Source organism: Bos taurus, chromosome 1 (assembly GCF_002263795.3).
Source record: "Bos taurus isolate L1 Dominette 01449 registration number 42190680 breed Hereford chromosome 1, ARS-UCD2.0, whole genome shotgun sequence".
NCBI lineage: Eukaryota > Metazoa > Chordata > Mammalia > Artiodactyla > Bovidae > Bos > Bos taurus.
In genome coordinates this window covers 156412097-156431084 of record NC_037328.1, presented here as the reverse complement: position 1 = coordinate 156431084, position 18988 = coordinate 156412097, and the positions used below count along the sequence as shown (strand labels likewise).

The 18988-nt window shown below is 41.6% G+C and overlaps 1 protein-coding gene and 1 pseudogene across 1 annotated transcript in view; both read right to left on the bottom strand.

Annotated features, from left to right (window-relative positions):
• Positions 1–18988, bottom strand: part of KCNH8 (potassium voltage-gated channel subfamily H member 8) — a 503960-nt gene that overhangs the window by 413146 nt on the left and 71826 nt on the right. The window lies entirely within an intron of this gene.
• Positions 133–7965, bottom strand: LOC112447008 (heterogeneous nuclear ribonucleoprotein C-like; annotated as a pseudogene).

Sequence of the window (18988 nt, the reverse complement as noted above, 5' to 3'; positions counted from 1 at the left end):
ATGTGCAAGTTAATGGTTTGGGAAAGTAGCTTTTCAGAGTTGTTTGTTTATTGTTTTTAACTTATAGGGCAAACTACTGTTTGTTTTTTGTTTTGTTTTCTCCCAATTAAGGACTCATGTATTTTGACGGGAAAAAAAAAAAAAAAAACACACATCCCAAACATGAGTCTGTTCCCAAAAATAACGCACAGTATCAACTTTAGAAAACAAATCTTCAGTCTGTTACACTGCTTAGTTTTCTAGAGGATGCATCTGAAAAAACACATTGTTCCATCTGTGCTGAGCAAGCCCACACAGCTCTGTTAGGTGGGGTTGACACACACACCTCTAACTCAAAGCCAGTCTGAGGTGCTAATCAACTAAGAAGATCATCTTTGTAGTCAGGGAAGCAACTAAGGAACTACTGTATGAATGGGAAGAACTGCACTCCCTGCATAACAGGAGATTATTTTGGAGATGGTTGATAGAAACCATATTATCCTCTTTACTGTTATGTCTTAAAGAGGTATCAAAATTCAAAGCAAAAATCACCGGTTAAGACTTAATGTAACTACTAGGAGCATGGAAGGAAATGGAAATGGGACCGAGCGCAGGGCAGGATGCACTGATGGTCACGGAAGGAAGGAAATGGAAATGGGACCGGGCGCAGGGCAGGATGCACTGATGGTCACGGAAGGAAGGAAATGGAAATGGGACCGGGCGCAGGGCAGGATGCACTGATGGTCATGGAAGGACTAGGATGGGGAGAACAGTGAGTGTGTTCTGAAAGTGCCCGGGGAGAGGATCTGGTGAAAATGTTGGTCCTAGACAAGCGCCTAGTAAAGAAAAATGGGACAAGGTTTCCAAACCCCACCATGTACGCAAGAGTCACTCTCGCTGCTAACACTCTCTCCGTGGTCATTCTCCACTTTCCAGCCTCTTCCCCATCATCTGTGGTCACTTCCAGTGGTCGCCGCTCTGTCGTCATCACCATCATCGCCCAGTGGTACCCCCTCTCTGCAGAGTCATCTTCAGACTCCATCTTCACACGAGTCTCATCTCTCTTCTGCTGCTCTGCTCCCCTTCTGACGCTTCATCCTTCATCTCTGCTCCTTGCTTGCTCTGTTCCTTTTCAGTGTTTTCTAGGCTTTCCAGCAGAGAATCCACTTTTTGTTTCATCTGGGTCAACTCCAACTTAAGGGTCTGATGGTCATCTCCTTTCCACTTTCCAGACTTAGGAGAAGATCCCCACCAAATGCTCTTAGAATCAAAGCAGCTGTTGCCCCTTTGTGAGGCGATTCTTGATGCACACTGGCGTTCTGAGGGCACTACAGCGAGAAGAATAGGAAGAGAAGAAACTGCGCCTCCTGTCACTGTAAGGCCCATGAAAGTCACAGTCCAAGTAAAAGAGGAGCTGCGTCTCCACTGCATGTTACTACACACCGGCTTTTCCTGGGTTTGCTTCTGGCTCTGTGGGCAGATTAGAATCTAAAACCAGCCGTCATCCTACCATCCCCTCCTGCCAGAGCAGTGCGGGCACTTCTCTCATTAACACAGTGAACGAAGGCAAGGCCCTTACGAACAGAGAAGCCCACAGTTTGCCATATTTTGAGAAGACTGTCTCCACATCAGATTTCTTGACCACAGAGTGCTGAGAATCCCAGTGAATTCACGAGAGCTCATGGAACAGGGTCCACTGTCTCGTGGGTCACACTGCTGGCCGTTGTCTTTGATGACAAGGTGCCTCACAAAGCTGAAAAATGTAGCTGAAGGTCAAAACAAAACTCACTGTAAAGTTGCCATGGTGCCCACCAAGTTGCATCATTATGTTAAAAATGTCTTTAAAATCAGTTTTGGAATGGGAACGTGAGGATTCTGGAAGGGTGGGGAAGGGAGCTTAAATATCAAAGCTGAGTTCCAGTGAGTAGGGATGGGACTTGACTTGCTGCCCTCAAGCAAGTTCTACTAACTTACATATTTCAAGCGACTTGTAACCAGGAGTGGGGAAGGAGAAGAGATTCGACTCTGAATCTCCTGCTCCCGGGTTCTACATGGAAAAGTCGACTGCTGCTCGAGATCTACAACACAGGCGAAACTGCTCAGTCTTTGCCTCTTCACAAAACGCCAAACTACTGTTTCCACAGAGTAACATCACATACATGCTGTGCTGTGCTTAGTCGCTCAGTCGTGTCCAACTCTGCAACCCCATGAACCGTAGCCCACCAGGCTCCTCTGTCCATGGGATTCTCCAGGCAAGAACACTGGAGTAGCTTGCCATGCCCTCCTCCAGGGGATCTTTCCAACGCAGGGATCAAACCCACGTCTCCAGTATTGCAGGTAGATTTACCATCTGAGCCACCAGGGAAGCCCCAAAATACTGGAGTGGGTAGCCTATCCCTTCTCCAGGGGATTTTCCTAACCCATGAATTGAACCCAGGTCTCCTGCATTGCAGGCCGATTCTTTATCAGCTGAAGCACAAGGGAAGCCCCACATTAGTACATACTGCAGGGTTAAATCAAACCTACAAAAACAACTAGTTGATAAAGATGAAGCTGAAGTGACATTACTTTAAAAGCCTAAAAACCGTAAGTAAAACTGAAAAGGATCACAAGCTAAGTATAACACGGATCATACCTCGCCATTTACTCATTCTTCCAGAGAGGAAACGAAGTGGGAAACTCAACTGTCTGTGTGATAAAAATGTGCAGCTTTCCTGGGTGCCAGATTGTTTACGTTTTCAGTGAATTTTAAGACAGACACAATTTTTTTCAGAATATAAGATTTTAGTAAAGTTTATTCATTAAATAGGTCATTATTAATTATTCCCAAGTCATCTTTAGAAATAAATATCTAAAAAAAATAAAAGCCTAAAAGTTATTTGTGCCTAATATATGATCTGGATATAATTTTGAACCACATTTATCGAATTCTCAAGATGGTCTTTTCTGTCAGGCTGATCCTTGGGGCTTAATCTTATTTTCTACTTTTATTTATTTCACTCATCTTTTTGTTTAGTTTTTATTTTAATATGAAAACTGATTTCATATTATTTTATTGAAGTATAATTGATTTATAATGTTGTGCTAATTTCTGCTGAAGAGCAAAGTGACTCAGTTTTATATATATATATATATACTTTTTTAATAGATATTCTTTTTTATTATCATTTATCACAGGAGATTAGATAGTTCCCTGTGCTATGCTATGACTCTGTTGCTTATCCATTCTATAGGTAATAGTCTGTATCTAGTAACCCCAAATTCCGAGTCCATCCCTCCCCTCCTATCCCCCTAGGCAACCACGAATGAGTCTGGGGAACTGATTTTATTTTTAATCAGTTACTTGTATCTTTGAAAGAGGTTTCAAATTAGTTTCTGGAAAAATGTAAGGAATAATTTGATTAACTAGCTGTTAAAAAAATAAGAAGCCTTAGTAATGCATTGAACAAGATATTATATTCCTCAGTTCCACAATAAGAATATATACTAAAGTATTCATGTGAGAGTTTATAGTAAAATAGTTTTTTAAGAGATCCTACTCTGAACACCTTCATTGTTAATTGCCGCTCTAGATCATGAAATCAGCCCTGAATGTTCACTGGAGGGACTGATGCTGAAGCTGAGGCTCCAATACTTTGGCCACCTGATGCAAACAGCCAATTCATTGGAAAAAACCTTGATGCTGAGAAAGAGTGAAGGCAGAAGGAGAAGACAGCGACAGAGGATGAGATGGCTGGATGGCATCACGGATTCAGTGGTCATTAACTTGGGCAGATTCCGGGAGATAGTGAGGGACAGGGAGGCCTGGCGTGCTGCAGTCCACGAGGTCACAAAGAGCTGGACATGACGAGCAAATGAACAACAACACTCATGAAATTAGCTGAATAAAATCAAGTTCATCGGAATAGACAGGTCTACTCATTTTTTAAAAAATTAATTAATATATCGGTTGATTGATTGATTGGTTGATTTTTGGCTGTGCTGGGTCTTTGTTGCTGCATGGGCTTTCCTCCAGCTGCCGTGAGCAGCGGCTTCTCTCTAGCCGTGCTCCGGCTTCTCACGGCAGTGACTCCTGTCACTGTGAAGTGTGGCTGGCGGGCCCCCAGTTGTGGCCATGGACTCAGCAGCAGTGGTCCCTGGGCGCTAGAGCACAGGCCTGATACTTGCGGGGCACGGGCTCAGCTGCTCTGCAGCATGTGGGATCCTCCCAGATCAGGGCTTGAACTGATGTATCCTGCATCGGCAGCCACCAGGGAAGCCTGACTACTCACTCTTTAAATAGAAACAGTATTATTACATCACACAGTACTTTGCCTTATCACCACATCTGCTGTTTGTCAATAAGACTCTCACTGACTTGCATATTTTACTGAATACAGCCTTTCTTATGAGGATAAGAGACAGTTCCTGATAGTTAGAAACTTTCAGCATTCACTATTGAGAGTTTCAAATACATATATATATGTATATTTATGAACATAATTTTTAAATTTTATGTATGTTTATAAATACATAATATATACGTGAACTCTTTCCAGAAACTAATGACTTTAGGCACACTTCTGCATGAATCGTATGAATAACAATTTTCATCCAGCAGCTACTTTTAACATTGCAAGCTGAGAATACATATTTACAAATTTGAGGGAGTATTCTTTTGTTAGATGATTGAAAAGTTTGCCTCTTAGGATGCAGTATCCTTTGTTTCTTATCATGATTTATGCAATATTAGTGAATTGCTTCTGTAATGAAGGTTTGTTTGTGCACTGACATTTGTAGAACTTACTGTTCTAAAACCACCCTGTCAGATGAATAAAGAGAGGGTAGAATTTAGCTCAGTTCAACACATAACATGATTTATTTCACCCTGATTAGCGATGAACAACTATCAGACTTAATACATTAGCAGGATGATGCAAGACAACACATGCAGGCACACGCAGCATGAAGTTAAACATTTGAGAGAGGAGTGAAGACAGCTTTCAAAATGTCAAGCTTTCCCTTCCCACAGCATTTCCTATTTTATGACTTTCTGCCATAAACATGAGGCCAATAATAGGAATATCAGTAGCAGGAATAGGAAATCAATAATAGGCAAATGTTGATCAGCCAGCGAGTCTTCATTACGTGATTACGTGATCATCTGCCACCAGTGACTGCTCTGAGGTCCTGGTGACTCTGCAATAGGGAAGAACAAGTCTGATTCCATATTGGATCTATTTATTTTACTTTAACCTCTGTATTCTATTGCATTTGCTACAAGTTAAGAATTTTGCCTATAGCCTGAAATACACAGAATAGTCCATTATCAAGGGCTATTTTCAAAGATATGAATAGCACATTTCCATTCATATAGAGATAAAAAGTTGTGTAACAGAAAATAACCATTGTCTTGTTGGAGTTTTATAGTAATATCATGAACAGACCTACGTGGACACCTGTAAGAACTTCTGTTTGCAACAACTCCTGCCCTTTGAGTATAAAGGAAGCCTAAATTCTAACTCAGGCAAGATGGTCCTTCAGGATGCTACATTCTTGGTCTGCTGGCTTTCCAAATACAGTCACTGTTCCTTGCCCCAACACATCCCTCGGTTCACTGGCCTGCCGTGGGGCGAGCAGTTACGGGCTTGGTAACAACTTAGGGCTCTTCCAAGTAGTGGCCTTGCTGGGGGCCCCTCTCATCCTATCTCTCTCCCTTCTATATTTTCTGAAACATGCCTCATTTCTGCAGACCCCTCGTTCTTAATGATTCAGCTAATTTATCTTGAAAACTACTTGGGATTCTACATACTTCTTGGGACTCTACATTCTAAGAGCTACCCTAAAACACAAACGTGGTGTATTTCCCTGTTAGGAACACAATGCAAACACCATTGGAGAGTGGGGATTAGCACCAGTTGTTCTTTCTGTTCGGGATACTGTGTTGAGGGGTCACACTGTGCTCATACAGTGCTTCTTTACTTCTGTAATAGTAAAATTAAGCATAATTTAGAATCACAATAGTTTATAAATCTTCTTGATCATTTATTATAGAGATTCAGATCTCCACACATTCTCTATTGGCCATAGGAAAAGGTCTAAGCTATTTTTATGGCAATAGTGAGTGAGTAATGTCACTCAGTTGTGTCCGACTCTACGGCCCCAAGGACCATGGCCCACCAGGCTCCTCCATCCATGGAATTTTCCAGGCAAGAGTACTGGAGTGGGTTGCCATTTTCTTCTCCAGGGGATCTCCCCGACCCAGGGCAATGGAGCCCTATTACTTCTCCAGCTTTATTTGTGCCATAGTCAAGACTTATCTTCTTGCAGTTCCGTAGGCCACCATGTTGGTCTGGCCTCTACAGATTTGCCTACTTGCTAGAACACTCGCACACCTTTACCTTCCAAGGCCTTCTATTTATGGTTGACTCAAGAATCACCTCCTTGAGGAAACCAATTCTGTCCCTGCCTTTGCTTCCCACTGTCTCCTGTGCTTACACATACCCTGCTGAGATGGGCTGGGGCCTTTGCTGCAGCGCTTGCATGTGGATGAACATTTCCCAGAGCAACAGAATACAAACAAACTGTAAGGGACTAAAAATAACTGTGTACATGTGCAGCTGGGACACATTATGGACAAGATACAAAAAGACTGAAAAAGCTCAATCGACACTTCATGATTTTCAGGAAGTGCAGGAGCAAAAGCAAGGTGTTGGGAATAAAAGCAGAGTCCTGTGCCTGCCTCCTGCACTCAGCACCACCTAAGGGGTGGGCAGATCACCTGAGTCCCCCAGCCCAACCCCTGGACACACCCCTATGCTCATCCCTTGTAAGGGACTAGCTTGCCTCCCCCTCAGGAAGCAAGAAAGGGAACCTTTACGGCAGAAAGGGCCCCAATAAAGCCTTGCCTGAATTTCTCGTCTGGCCTCTTACAACATTCTGATGATTCAGTTCAGTTCAGTTGCTCAGTCGTGTCTGACTCTTTGCGACCCCATGAATCGCAGCACACCAGGCCTCCCTGTCCATCACCAATTCCCGAAGTTCACTCAGACTCACATCCATCGAGTCAGTGATGCCATCCAGCCATCTCATCCTCTGTCGTCCCCTTCTCCTCCTGCCCCCAATCCCTCCCAAGTTCACTCAGACTCACATCCATCGAGTCAGTGATGCCATCCAGCCATCTCATCCTCTGTCGTCCCCTTCTCCTCCTGCCCCCAATCCCTCCCACCATCAGTCTTTTCCAATGAGTCAACTCTTCCCATGAGGTGGCCAAAGTACTGGAGTTTCAGCTTTCGCATCATTCCTTCCAAAGAACTCCCAGGGCTGATCTCCTTCAGAATGGACTGGTTGGATCTCCTTGTAGTCCAAGGGACTCTCAAGAGTCTTCTCCAACACCGCAGTTCAAAAGCATCAATTCTTCGGCACTCAGCTTTCTTCACAGTCCAACTCTCACATCCATACATGACCACTGGAAAACCCATAGCCTTGACTAGAAGGACCTTTGTTGGCAAAGTAATGTCTCTGCTTTTGAATATGCTATCTAGGTTGGTCATAACTTTCCTTCCAAGGAGTAAGCGTCTTTTAATTTCATGGCTGCAGTCACCATCTGCAGTGATTTTGGAGCCCCCAAAAATAAAGTCTGACACTGTTGCCATGAAGTGACGGGACCAGATGCCATGATCTTCGTTTTCTGAATGTTGAGCTTTAAGCCAACTTTTTCACTCTCCTCTTCCACTGAACGGGAAAGGCCAAGAACCCTGGTCAGTAACACTTTATACAGTGTGGAAATAAGACTTCATGTTCATGTACTTACTAATTTTCCTATATGGGATGCTAAGTGCCTTAAAGACTGGAAGGGTTACTTGTTCGCTCTGAATCTCTATGATTGATCTCTATGTCTGGCACATGGTGAATACTGAAAAAACCATTTATTAATTAGAAATGAATAAAAAGCTATCGCCTGTTTGTAATTACTGAATTAACCGCTGATTCAATACCTTGCTGCATGGTGTCTAAATGCTGCTTTTGACATATAAAACCCTATTCAAAACCCTTTGACAGTTTCCCCTATACCAAATTTCAAATATACCAAGCATCAAATTTGTGACAAGCACTATAAAAAAATTTCTGAAAAACATTTTTTTCTCAAATAATTTTAAATTCCACCCAGAAAATAGGTCAAGAATGAGTAAAGCAGTAATAATGTCAATAATAATCTTAAGGTTTTATACAACACTTATTTTGGACCCAAAGTATTCATATAAGCACTCAGCATGTACTAGCACAGGTAATCATCACAATAATCTAATTAGGACATCTCATTACCCTCTTAGAAGTGAAGAAACCAAACTGCTGGGAAGTTATATGGCTTTCCTAAGGTTGCAGAAGGAGGAAGCGGCAGAGCTGAAATGTGGAGTCAGGCAGCCTCACTCTAAAGCCTATATTCTTACCTACTGCCCCATATTGCCTCTAAAATCATGATTCATAAATGCCCGCATGCCCCTAAACAATCGTAAGACTGACTGTCAAATGGCTGGACAGACACATGCTCTTAATACAACTTTAGAGGAGAGGACAATGACTCCATGACAGACAGACGCAGGAAAACTTCACTGGACAAGTGAACTTTGACTGGAAGTGACTTTTTAGGATTTACTGGATTTCGGGGAAGGTCTCACAACAGAGGAGACAAAGATGAGTAAATACGAGGCATGCTGCCTGTAAGATAACGTTGGAGGATACGTGGGCGAGATGACGCTGTTAGTCGCTAAGTTGTGTCTGCCTCTGCAACCCCGTGGATGGCAGCGCGGCCAGGCCCCGCTGTCCTTCACTGTCTCCCAGAGCTTGCTGAAATTCAAGTCCACTGAGGCGCTGATACTGTCTAACCATCTCGTCATCCTCCGTGGTCCCCTTCTCCTTTTGCTTTCAGTGTTTTCCATTATCAGGGTTTTTTTTTTTTTTTCCAATGGGTCAGTTCTTAGAATGGGGAGGATTAAATTCCAAAGTCTATAGCTCAAAATATTCTAACTGACCCTAGAAGCTATTGAGAGAAATGGCCAAAGAGAAAGGAATAAAGCAGCATTTCAGAATAGTAATGATCAGCAGTTTGTAAAGCAAAATAAAGGACAAAGACACTGGAAGGAGGAAGCTCATGAAAACACTAAATTTACAGGGGCAGAAGTGATAAGATGCTTGTTTTACTTCTCCCTTCTTTCTTGTAAAAAGATTGTTGAATTTGAAGTTGGAAAATCTGGTCTTAAATTTTACCCCTGCCACTCATTAGCACTAGGGGCCAAAAGTGTAATATTTCCTAGTTCATAAACTGAGATTGTTAAAGGATCACTATTTTACAAGATAAAATCTGTCATGCGAATTTACAGTATGCAGGTGTCCAAGACAATATTTAATTTATTAATTGATGAGACAGATGCTAAAACTAGCTCAAAGAACCACAGACAAAAGCAGCAAAAAATGCTAAAATAAACTTAGAAATAGAATAAAAACCTGGCTTCTTCAACAGTGGGCAAAGAAAGCAAATTTCACCTCACGAGGAAATAATGTATTTGTACATCTGTAGACAAGAATTGTTTGCATTGCTATTAGTGACCCACAGCTTACAGAGTTGCAGATGGCTCAAAGACAGTTAAAGATGGCTCAAAGACAATTATCTGAAAATTATCAGATAACCAGGAGGGATGCATTTCTTAAGTGTTCCTAGTTTTCCACTGAAGAAATTCAGTATTTTTTTTTTTAAATTTCAAAGTCTTCCACTGTGTCCATTTGATGACACTGGTGTGATCATTAACTGAGAATATCAGTGATAACTGGACCAGAACAGGAATCCAAAATTCCTAACACATGGAATTAGGTAGTCCTTTCCCTCTCCTCACGACTCAAATAGTACCTAATCATTTTCTCAATATACATGTGAGCTGGAAAATTCAGGAAAGAAGCAGAGCTTGTATTCATGAGGTTTAGGCATTTGCAAGTACACCATTTCTGCAGGTAGAGGAAGATGACAGCTTAACAAACGGCTGACTGGGGGTCTCCTGGGGAGAATCTGCACAAGAAAAGAAAAGTCAGCATGGCCCAATAAGCCAAATCTGCAACGGTGTCTTTTACTTTGAGTCAGAGTGCATTGATGCAAAAAATAAAAATAAAATAAACTAACTTGAGCTAAATATTTTTTTAAAGCAAATGAACATTCTCTAATTTTCTATCTTTCTAACATTTGCTAGAACAATATCAGGTGTGGCAGAATCTGCAAGAAAGCAAGAGAAAGATGCAAATTGAAAAAAGAGCAGGACTCAGGGAATATGGAAGCTGGAGGACCAAGGAGGCAGTTATAAGATTGGTGCCTCTGCAAAGGAATCACCACTGCTACAAACCGCTGGCGCCAATACTGAACCTTGTTATAGTCATCATGGGCTTCCCTGGTGGCTCAGATGGCAAAGAATCTGCCTGCAGTGCAGGAGACCTGGGTTCGATCCCTGGGTCAGGAAGATCCCCTGTAGAAAGGAAAGGCTGCCCAGTCCAGTATCCTTGCCTGGAGAATTCCATGGACAGAGACACCTAATGGGCTACAGTCCATGGGGTCCCAGAGGGTTGGACACGACTGAGTGACTAACACTTTCACAGTCATCATAGTTCCTAACTCACTCTTCTTTCCTGGATGTCTTGCTCCAAAATCAGGGTCTCAGACTCCAGTATCTGATTGGCTAAGCTTGGGTTACATGCCATGCTCTGGCTCCTGGGGAATTATCAGGCAGATGGAATATCTCTCCCTTTCACTTTTGTAGTGCAAGGTAAAACATTGCATCGTACCCATATGATGAACTGTACTAATACAAAGAGGGTAACAGAGGCTTCACTGTCAAACAACAGAGCAAATGTCTGAAGAGAGGGTCTCTGATGGGGATGGAGAATAGATGAGATATGAGCCCACCTCTCATGCATCTGCTTTGTCAGCTCCAATGTGCCTTGAAGAAGAGCCCTGTGGGAGTCAAGGGGGGAAAAGCCTATACGGCCAGAGCCAAGAAGTTCTGCCATGGGATTCCTTCTGAAAAGGCAGAATATGGTGGGAAAGGCTTCCCTTCACAACCAGATGAGGAGGGAACACACTGAGCCTTGGAACTGCAGGAGGTCAGGCAGCAGCTCGTAAGTGGGTGCCAGGGTAGGTGATGAAAGCAGAGAAAAGGCGTGGGGGTGACTCCAGCTGGCAAGAGAGGATTCAAGTGTTCCTACAGCTGGTGAGGCTCAGGGAAAACATTTGATTATAGAAATGACCGGTATTTTGCCTGAAAACACATCACGTCATTAATTTTACCATCACTTTCAGTTATGATGGCTTTCCTCATAATGCTTTACTACCCTGAAATGGCCTTCTACTCTTTTTTTACCTTTTTTAAGTAGGTGGACAATCCCACCTCTTAACAAAGCATTTCCTGACCTAAACCAACCCATACTGCTTTCTTCCTTATCCAAATTAGTAAAGCTCTTTCCAGGCAATTTAATACTTTAAATCAAACACTGTCTATGACCTTCCCTAACTGTTTCCAACGCATAATGTTGGCCTCTTCAACCAATGCATGGGAGCCCTGTAAAGAGACTGGACTGTCAGATTTTGGAATTCTCTGTGTCTAATAGTTGCTTAACAAACAGGGCTTTAACCTGCAAGATGGGTTGGAATAAACTGGTCTGGGTTAAGTCTGTCACACATTGATTATGAGATAAATATTTTATTCAACTGCCGATCCTTACTCCCTCATTAATAAAAAAAGGGACAAAGATGATGAAGATAAAAATACCACCACCAAGACCTAGCTCAATGTGTTATCATGAACTAATAATAATACAGCAAACTGCTTTCAAACGTTAAACCCTAGCATTATAAAAAGACTACTTTTGAATGTATGCTATTAACTACTATTTCAGCTCAGTTCAGTCGCTCAGTCATGTCCGACTCCTTGCGACCCCATGAATTGCAGCACGCCAGGCCTCCCTGTCCATCACCAACTCTTGGAGTTCACTCAAACTCATGTCCATAGAGTTGGTGATGCCATCCAGTCATCTCATCCTCTGTTGTCCCCTTCTTCTCCTGCCCCCAATCCCTCCGAGCATCAGGGTCTTTTCCAATGAGTCAACTCTTTGCATGAGGTGGCCAAAGTATTGGAGTTTCAGCTTTAGCATCAGTCCTTCCAATGAACACCCAGGACTTACATCCTTTAGGATGGACTGGTTGGATCTCCTTGAAGTCCAAGGGACTCTCAAGAGTCGCTTCTATCACCTACTATTAGCAACAAGCAAAACAATGTCCCTAGCTGAATTTCAAATGCCATAGGAGCTTATAGACAAAAAGATATTTTTGGAAATGGGGTCCATTCTAGTGTGCTTCCAAATATACCATATAGGAAGTCCTAATTTTTCTTAAACTTACTCTACTGTCTTTTCCTGTCCCAGTATGGCCACAGAAACCTTGGTCTGCACCCTCCCTATGCAAATTCCACTCTTGACATTCTCTCCCTTCACAATACCAGCACCTTACATTTATATAGCACTTCACAGTTTTTAAAACACTTTCACACATACTGTCTCATTGGATCTTTGCATACACATAAGCATACACACAAACTACAAGAAAAAGCATGCTAATACTTAATAAATTCCCTGAAATGTTTGCAGCTTTAAAGTTAAACCAAAATTTCATTAGTAAAACAGTTCTTTCTTTGAGGAGACTTCTTTTGCAATAGCAAAATTACCTCTACTTTAATACTCAGTACTGAAGGCAACAATCAGAAAGCTTTTAGAGCTAATTTTAAAACGTTAAATCTGTACCCCAAATTTAAACTGAATCACTTCTGCATCTACCTATACTTCTATGGAGCCTTATATAGCACTTTATAGTTCATAGCACTTTTCACACCTGCAGTCTCACTTAAATTTGCAGACACAAAGGCAAGGCCAAAATCATGGTTTATGCACTCACCTTTGTATCTCTTGGGATACAAAGCACCTGGTCCGATGAGATACTGAATAAATATTTGTTAGATTAAATATGCAGGCAGGGGATAAAGAAAAACAAGGAGGAAAGGAAGAGAATGACATGATTCAAAAGCAAGGAATCCTTCTATTAAAAAAATAAAGATGTCAAAAAAAAAAAGAAATACAAAATAAACAAAAAACAAGGGAACATTAGTGTCCACGGAAATACAGAAGTTGGGTTCTTATTTTTCTCTGCTGTAGAAACTCCACTAATTTACGTTAATATTAAATTCTCACATGTATACTTTGTGTTGAGTACTAAATTACAGGTTTGGTAAGGAAGGACTTATGAAATATTGGAATTAGGAGGTGTTTTCTTTACTACTTTTAAAAATGGCATATGTTTGAGAATCTAATCTTTCAGTCAATAGGGTATGAAAATCATCCTTGCAGGGGATCAGCCTCAGCTTTTAAATTAAAACTCCTTTTCTCATTTGTTTTTGTTCAGTCACTCAGTTGTGTCCCCCTCTTTGTGACCCATGGACTGCAGCACACCAGGCTTCCCTGTCCTTCCCTGTCCTTCACCATCTCCCGGATCTTGCTCAAACTCATGTCCATCGAGTTGGTTATTCATGCTTTAAAATAACAGAGTTTGAGTGCCTCTATAAATGAATCTTTCTAAAACGTGACATGGAAATCTTAAATCTTTTATGACAACTGGTTGCAATTCTGTATTTAAAACAGTAAAAAAAAAAAAAAAAAAAGCAAGGAATAAGGCTTTTGTAATAATATTTGACTGGATGAAAATGCCAGCAAGTTTGAAGACCATTTCTAAATATGCCTCAGTTGAGTTCAGTCGCTCAGTCATGTCCAACTCCTTGCAAACCCATGAACTGCAACATGCCAGGTCTCCCTGTCCATCACCAACTCCCGGAGTTCACTCAACTCACGTCCATCCAGTCGGTGATGCCATCCAACCATCTCATCCTCTGTCGTCCCTTTCTCCTCCTGCCCCCAATCCCTCCCAGCATCAGAGTGTTTTCCAATTAGTCAACTCTGCATGAGGTGGCCAAAGTACTGGAGTTTCAGCCTTAGCATCATTCCTTCCAAAGAACACCCAGGACTGATCTCCCTTAGAAAGGACTGGTTGGATCTTCTTGCAGTCCAAGGGACTCTCAAGTCTTCTCCAACACCACAGTTCAAAAGCATCAATTCTTCGGTGTTCAGCTTCCTTCACAGTCCAACTCTCACATCCATACACGACTACTGGAAAAACCATAGCCTTCACTAGACAGACCTTTGTTGGCAAAGTAATGTCTCTGCTTTTGAACATGCTATCTAGGTTGGTCATAACTTTCCTTCCAAGGAGTAAGTATCTTTTAATTTCATGGCTGCAGTCACCATCTGCAGTGATTTTGGAGCCCCAAAAAATAAAGTCTTACACTGTTTCCCCATCTATTTCCCATGAAGTGATGGGACCAGATGCCATGATCTTCACTTTCTGAATGTTGAGCTTTAAGCCAACTTTTTCAATTTCCTCTTTCACTTTCATCAAGAGGCTTTTTAGTACCTCTTCACTTTCTGCCATAAGGGTGGTGTCATCTGCATATCTGAGGCTATTGATATTTCCCCCAGCAATCTTGATTCCAGTTCGTGCTTCTTCCAGCCCAGCGTTTCTTATGATGTACTCCGCATAGAAGTTAAATAAGCAGGGTGACAATATACAGCATCGACGTACTCCTTTTCCTATTTGGAACCAGTCTGTTGTTCCATGTCCAGTTCTAACTGTTGCTTCCTGACCTGCATACGGATTTCTCAAGAGGCAGGTCAAGTGGTCTGGTATTCCCATCTCTTTCAGAATTTTCCACAGTTTGCTGTGATCCACACAGTCAAAGGCTTTGGCATAGTCAATAAAGCAGAAATAGATGTTTTTCTGGAACTCTCTTGCTTTTTCCATGATTCAGTGGATATTGGCAATTTGATCTCTGGTTCCTCTGCCTTTTCTAAAACCAGCTTGAACATCAGGAAGTTCACGGTTCACATATTGCTGAAGCCTGGCTTGGAGAAATTTGAGCATTACTTTACTAACATGTGAGATGAGTGCAATTGTGTGGTAGTTTGAGCATTCTTTGGCATTGCCTTTCTTTGGGATTGGAATGAAAACTGACCTTTTCCAGTCCTGTGGCCACTGCTGAGTTTTCCAAATTCGCTGACATATTGAGTGCAGCACTTTCACAGCATCATCTTCCAGGATTTGAAATAGCTCAACTGGAATTCCATCACCTCCACTAGCTTTGTTCGTAGTGATGCTTTCTAAGGCCCACCTGACTTCACATTCCAGAATGTCTGGCTCTAGGTGAGTGATCACACCATCATGATTATCTTGGTCATGAAGATCTTTTTTGTACAGTTCTTCTGTGTATTCTTGTCAGCTCTTCTTAATATCTTCTGCTTCTGTTAGGTCCATACCATTTCTGTCCTTTATTGAGCCCATCTTTGCATGAAATATTCCCTTGGTATCTCTAATTTTCTTAAAGAGACCTCTAGTCTTTTCCATTCTGTTGTTTTCCTCTATTTCTTTGCACTGAAATAACTCCAGAAAGAATGAAGGGATGGAGTCAAAGCAAAAATAATCTAAATATGCCTACTATAAGTATTTTGAACTGAAAATAAGATAAGAAGTTATCTCTTTTATGGGAATCAGGCTGAGTGAAAATAAATATAATGGTAACAAATCAACCCCAAACCCAAGTCAACTTCATAGAAAGATGAAAAATAGTAACTTGGAAAAACATAATCAGTTACTCAAAATGAATGCATCATGTGATTAGAGGATGCTTTTCGACCTGTGGTGTTAGCAAGGACTCTTGAGAGTCCCTTGGACTGCAAGAAGATCCAACCAGTCCATTCTGAAGGAGATCAGTCCCAGGTATTCATTGGAAGGACGGATGTTGAAGCTGAAACTCCAACGCTTTTGGCCACCTTATGTGAAGAGCTGACTCATTTGAAAAGACCCTGATGCTGGGAAAGATTGAAGGCAGGAGGAGAAAGGGCCGACAGAGGATGAGATGGTTGGTTGGCATCACCGACTCAATGGACATGGGTTTGGGTAAACTACGGGAGTTGGTAACGGACAGGGAAGCCTGGCATGCTGCGGTTCATGGGGTTGCAAAGACTTGGACACGACTGAGCAACTGAACTGAACTGAATGTCAATAATAAAGGAAATGTGGCTGCCACAAATCAAGATGGAAGAGAGCGGAATAAACACATCTCCTCAAACTCCTTTGAAAAGGACAAATGAAAAAATAAAAGTAAAAGAGCACCTGAAATCTGGGACAACTATGGACTTCCTGGAAGAAATAAAGCAGATGGAAATATACTAATGTCAAAATCCAGCCTGATTATGATTATCTTAACCAGAAAAGACCTTTAAAAATCCTGGGATAGTCGTGTTCTTTGGAGAATTGGATCACAGGAAGTTAACAGAAAAATTATAGTGTGTTGTAAGACCAATGAGAGTAGTGGACTATTTAGGTGAATAACTTTTTTTTTGGCCTGGTTGAAACTAAAATCGAACACGAGCACATTCTATCACAGGAGGAACTCTGACATGGGCAACTCCAACAGTGGGCACATGTACTGGAAATAGGAGACAAAATCCTAAGTAAAGCATATCATGAGACATTCAGGAAAGCACAAGCTGGCTGAAGGTCAATATTCTACCCATATTCTCCTCTGAACAATAACTAGAGGAAAACTCTCATCTCTAAGGTGTGTATTTACTGATAAACAAACAAATAAAACTCGTCTAGTCTGTGAAAATACACTGAAGCTACTTAGACTGTACAATCTGAGATGTGTAGAGGAAATCCAGTACCTTGAAAAAGAGGCAATAACCTACTCTCCCAAAGAAGAAAAAATTTGCTGAAAAAAATTGAAAATGTTTTTGAATTTTCTGAAAAAAAATTCTGAAAAAAATCGAAAAAAATTTTCAAATTGAAAAAATTTTTACATTTTCAAACTTTTTACAAATCTGAAAAAGCTGCTCAGGCACAAGACATGAGAAAGATGAAAAATATGTAGAGCTAATGTTCTCAGAATTAAATACTATCCAAGAGGATAGTGAGAACAAAATATTCAAATTATAAAACATACATAAATAACTTGTTATAAAAAACGGTAAATACTAAGATGAAATTAAAAAAAAGAAACAGAAGTCTAAATAGCAGAGTAGACCCTGACAAAAATTGGAAACCCTTAAGAGTAAGAGAATGCTCAATCTACTGCACAATTGCACTCAACTACAAGCTAGTAAAGTAATGTTCAAAATTCTCCAAGCCAGGCTTCAACAGTACGTGAACTGTGAACTTCCAGATGTTCAAGCTGCATTTAGAAAAGGCAGGGGAACCAGAGATCAAATTGCCAGCACCCACTGGATCATTGATAAAGCAAGAGAGTTCCAGAAAAACATCTACTTCTGCTTTATTGACTATGCCAAAGCCTTTCACTGTTTGGATCACAGCAAACTGTGGAAAATTCTTAAAGAGATGGAATACCAGACCACCTGACCTGCCTCCTGAGAAATCTGTATGCAGGTCAGGAAGCAACAGTTAGAACTGGACATGGAACAACAGACTGGTTCCAAATAGGGAAAGGAGTACGTCGATGCTGTATATTGTCACCCTGCTTATTTAACTTCTATGCAGAGTACATCATGAGAAACGCTGGACTGGAAGAAACACCAGCTGGAATCAAGATTGTCAGAAATATCAATAACCTCAGATATGCAGATGACACCAGCCTTAAGGCAGAAATTGAAGAAGAAGTAAAGAGCCTCTTGATGAGGGTGAAAGAGAAGAATGAAAAAGCTGGCTTAAAACTTGGCATTCAAAAAACTAAGATCATGGCATCTGGTGCTATCACTTCCTGGCAAATAGATGGGGAAAAAGCAGAAACAGTGACAGATCTTATTCTGGGGGGGCTCCAAAATCACTGCATATGGTGACTGCAGCCATGAGATTCAAAGACGCTTGCTCCTTGGAAGAAAAGTTATGACCAACCTAGACAGCATATTAAAAAGCAGGGATATTACTCTCCCAACAAAGGTCTAGTCAAGGCTATGGTTTTTCCAGTAGTCATGTATGGATGTGAGAGCTGGACTAAAAAGAAAGCGGACAGCTGAAGATCCTTTTGAACTGTAGTATTGGAAAAGGCTCTTGAGAGTCTTTGGACTGCAAGGAGATCCAACTAGTCCAAGCCTAAAGGAAATCACTTATGAATATTCATTGGATGGACAATGCTGACGCTGAAACTCTAATACTTTGGCCACCTGATGCGAAGAACTGAATCACTGGAAATAACCAAGATGTTGGGAAAGATTGAAGATGGGAGGAGAAGGGGATGACAGAGGATGAGATGGTTGGATGGCATCATCGACTCAGTGGACATGAGTTTGAGTAAACTCCAGGAGTTGGTGATGGACACAGAGGCCTGGTGTACTGCAGTCCATGGGGTCACAAAGAGCTGGACGTGACTGAGCAACTGAACTGAACTGAACTGAAGAGTAAGCCTGGGGGCCCTTTTGCTGAATGCAGTGGACAAGAGTTGGATAGTATGAGAAAAAAGTTATAAGACGTAATGCTGCTGCTGCTGCTGCTGCTGCTAAGTCACTTCAGTCGTGTCTGACTCTGTGCGACCCCATAGACGGCAGCCCACCAGGCTCCACTGTCCCTGGGATTCTCCAGGCAAGAATACTGGAGTGGGCTGCCATTTCCTTCTCCAATGCATGAAAGTGAAAAGTGAAAGTGAAGTCGCTCAGTTGTGTCTGATTCCTAGCGTCGCAATGGACTGCAGCCGACCAGGCTCCATCGTCCGTGGGATTTTCCAGGGAAGAGTACTGGAGTGGGTTGCCATTGCCTTCTCCATAAGACATAATGATTGGCTATAAATAGTCTTTTAACATTAAACCAACAGAATTCAGAGAGGTGTAACAGAGAAGAAGAAATAACCAAAGAAAAAACAATTTACCTATGTCAACTCCATAAAAT